Source organism: Chrysochloris asiatica, unplaced genomic scaffold (genome assembly GCF_000296735.1).
Source record: "Chrysochloris asiatica unplaced genomic scaffold, ChrAsi1.0 scaffold00012, whole genome shotgun sequence".
NCBI lineage: Eukaryota > Metazoa > Chordata > Mammalia > Afrosoricida > Chrysochloridae > Chrysochloris > Chrysochloris asiatica.
The window spans coordinates 2,984,633-2,988,677 of NW_006408530.1; positions in this window are offsets into that span (position 1 = coordinate 2,984,633).

The following is a 4,045-nucleotide window of genomic DNA, read 5'->3' on the forward strand; positions in this document are numbered from 1 at the left end:
TGTATAGGGTTTCTAAGGAGTGGTCGGTGAGGTTGAACTGCCAACCTTGTGGTTCAAAGTGACCTTGCATTCTAGCAAGCCACACCAGTACTACACACACACACACACACACACACACACACATATGGCAGTTTCAAGAACATTGGACTTGGGTATGGGGCCTAATTCAGAGTATTGAGATTTTGACATTTAGTTTCCTGTTTCTCAAATATAGGAAATATATGGGGATATATTTGAGAAACAGGAAACTAAAACAGGAGCCCTATACAACAGGGTTTTATAAATTTTTAACGTTAATTGAAAACAGATCAAGTCTTCCACCTGCAGTCCTAGAGCAGTGATGAGGATGTTTGACTGTGCATGGGGCTATGGTCCGGGAAAAATATCCTAGAAGACTTTAAGATCCCATTATTATGGAACCTAATATCTAAGACAAGATATTTTTGAAAACTTGCCTTATAATTACTGAAACTATAGCAAAACTCAAGCATATCAAAGAGAACGTACAAATGTTCTTTCCCAAAATATAATTATACATATGATTTTCTTGAATAAATCTAGAGAAAAATTTAAACAAATAGAAAATTTCAGATAATTAAGAACTTAGAACACTTTATCTTCATATGGTGGTAGTGGTGGTAGTGTGCCGTGGAGTTGGTTCCTACTCATAGGAACCCTGTATATGGTTTCCGAGACTATAAGTCTTTATGGGAGCAGAAAGCCTCATCATTCTCCTGCGGAACAGCTGGTAGTTTCGAAGTGCTGACCTTAAATTATCAGCCCATCTCATAACCACTATGCTATAGGGTTTTCAAGGAGCAGCTTGTGGTTTGAACCACAGACCTTGTGGTTAACAGTCAAGGATTTATATTAAGCACCACAGCAGGATTTCTTTATCTTCATAGATGTCATACAATCCCCCCTCAAAACAAAACAAAAACAACACTCATTTTTAGATATACTTTGTTAAGAAGACAAGAGAGAGAAGAATTAAGTAGTAGTATGCAAGCAAGTAGCTATGGTGAATAAACAAATTCAGTAAATATAAGGTAGCCATATAAGTGCACTGACTTTAAAAGAAGAGATAATTTTTTTTGAGAGGATGCTTTATTAAAAGTGTAGTACAAAAATAAAAAATAACACAGAAAATAGGAGAGGATATGCTTGAAATTAACATGTTCTAGATTCTTGAATTGTTTGATAGGAAGGGAGAGGTATTAATTAACTTTATTTTTAATTGGATCATATGCTTGCAAAGTTAAAACTTAACAGTTATTAACACAGCAGATATAGAATACAAAGAATGGAAAAAGAAAAAATAAAATTGAAGAAAAAGAGAAAATAAAAAAAAGCAAAATTACATAACAAATATATACAAAACTTTATACATGATTACATTATATGCTTGTTTTTATAAATATATGTGTTTGTGTGTAAACAAGGGTGAGTGCCACCAGTGCTGCATCAGTTTGTTGAAAGATTTCAATTTATATTCTATCCATTCTCAGTGCCTCATTTTTTGCCAATGCCTTCAATATACCTTAGAGTTCTTCCTCCAGTATCACTGGTTCTTGATCATTTGTTACCTCTTGAAATTGTTGAACATCTACCATTTCTTTTTGGTACAGAGTCCCTGTATATATCTTCCATCTTCTTTTGAGCTTTCTGCATTATTCAACATTTTGCTCATAGAATTCTGCAATGTTTTAAGCAGAGGCTTGAATATTTTCATCAGTTCCCTCAGCTTGAGAAATGCTGAGTGTGTTTTTCCTTTTTGGTTTTCTAACTCCAGGTCTTTGTACATTCCGTTCTAATGTTTGCATTTTTCTTCTCAAGATGCCCTTTGAAATTTCTATTCAGCTCTTTTACCTCCTCATTTCTTCCATTAGCTTTAGCATCGCTACGCTGGACAAGTTTCAGAGTCTCTTCTGACATATATTTTGGTGTTTAACTTCTTTCTTGTCTTCTTAATGACCTTTTGCATTCTTCCTGTATGATGTTCTTGATGTCATTCCACAACTCTTCTGGTCTTCGATCTTTTGTGTCTAATGCATCACATTTGTTTTTCAGATGATCTCTTAATTCAGGTGGGATATGTACAAGGTCATATTTTGGCTTTTATGGACTTGTTTCAGTTTTTTCAGCTTCAACCTGGACTTGCATATGAGCAGTTGTTGGTCTGTTTCACAGTCTGTTCCCGGCCTTGTTTTGGCTGATGATATGCAGCTTTTCCACTGTCTCTTTCCACAGATATAGTCATTTGAATTCTGTGTATTCCATCTGGTGATGTCCATATATATAGTCATCTTTTATGTTGTTTGAAAAGGTATTTCTAATGAACTTGCAAAATTCTATCATGTGATCTCCAGCATCATTTGTATTACCACGGCCATATTTTCCAACTACTGATTCTTCCTCTTTGTTTCAAACCTTGGCATTCCAATTGCTAGCAATTATCAATACTTCTTGATTGCATGTGTAATCAATTTCATACTCAAGAAGTTGGTTGAATTCTTCAATTTCATCATCACTGGCTTTAGTGGTTGGAGAATAAATTTGAATAATGGTGGCATTTTGGTCTTTTTTTGTAGGCATATGGATATAATTCTATCACAGATAGTGTTGTACTTTAAGACAGATCTTCTTACGTTCTTTTTAATAATGAGTATGAAGCTATTTCTCTTTAATTTGTCATACCCAACATAGTAAACTATGTGATTGTCAGATTCAAAATGGCCAATACCAATCCATTTCAGCTCACTAACACCTGGGATATCGATGTTTATGTGCTCCATTTCATTTTTGACAGTTTCCAGTTTTCCTAGATTCATACATCTTACATGTTTCGATTATTAATGGATATTTACAGCTGTTTCTCTTCATTTTGAGTTGTGCTCCATCAGCAAATGAAGGTCCCAAAGGTGTTATTCCATTCACTTTATCACAGTCATCTCTCCTTTGAGGAGAAAGCTATTCCCCAGTTGTATTTTGAGTGCCTTCCAACATGAGGGCTTATCTTCTGGCATTGTATCTGACAATATTCTGGTGTTCTTCATCATGTTTCAATATTGAATATTCTGGTGCTGACAATGTTCCACTGCTATTCCTAAGGTTTTCAGGACTAAATATTCAGAAGTTGTCCCTCTTTCCTTCTTCCTCATGTGTCTTTGTCTGGAATCTCATCTGAAACCTGTCAACTGTGTGTGATTCTTCTGTAATTTAAAATACTGGTGGCATAGCTTCCAGAAACTAAAAAAAGGTTAACTGTGGGTTAATGTGCTGGACTGCAAAGTCAGTTTGAACCACAAGGTCAGCGGTTCAAGCTTACCAGTTGCTCCTTGGAAACCATACAGGGTCACTATAGGTCAGAATCGACTCAATGGCACTTAACAACAATATATATATATATGAGTCTTAGTGTGAATCTGTGGGTTAATGCGCCAGATTGCAAGGTCTTTTGAACTGCAAGGTCGGTGGTTCAAGCTCACCAGCTGCTCCTTGGAAACCCTACACAAGGTCGCTATGAGTTGGAACCAACTTGACGGCACTTAACAACAACATATATATGTGTGTAGAAACAATCGTTGGAGAAGGATGTCATGCTGGGTAAGGTGGAGGGTCAGAGAAAAAAAGGAAGACCTCTAACGAGATGGATTGGCCAGGTGGCATCATTGATGGACTCAAGTGTGGCAGCGGTGGTGAGGTTAGCCCAGGATTGGACATTGTTTTGTTCTGCTGTGCATGGGGTCGCTATGAGTCGGTTCCGACTCGATGGCATCTGACAACAGCAACCACAACATATATATAATATACATATATATATGTATGTATTTATATGTATACATATGTGTGTGTGTGTGTGTATTGAGTCAGTCCGATTCATAGCAAGCCTATAGGGTTTCCAAGGAGTGGCTGGTGAGTTTGAACTGTCGAAAGTTCTATGCAAAGCGACCTTGTAGTATCCTGCCACACCACACCAAGACACATATAAATATGGAGTCCTGGTGTGGTGCTGTGGATTAATATGCTGGACAGCATGGTCAGT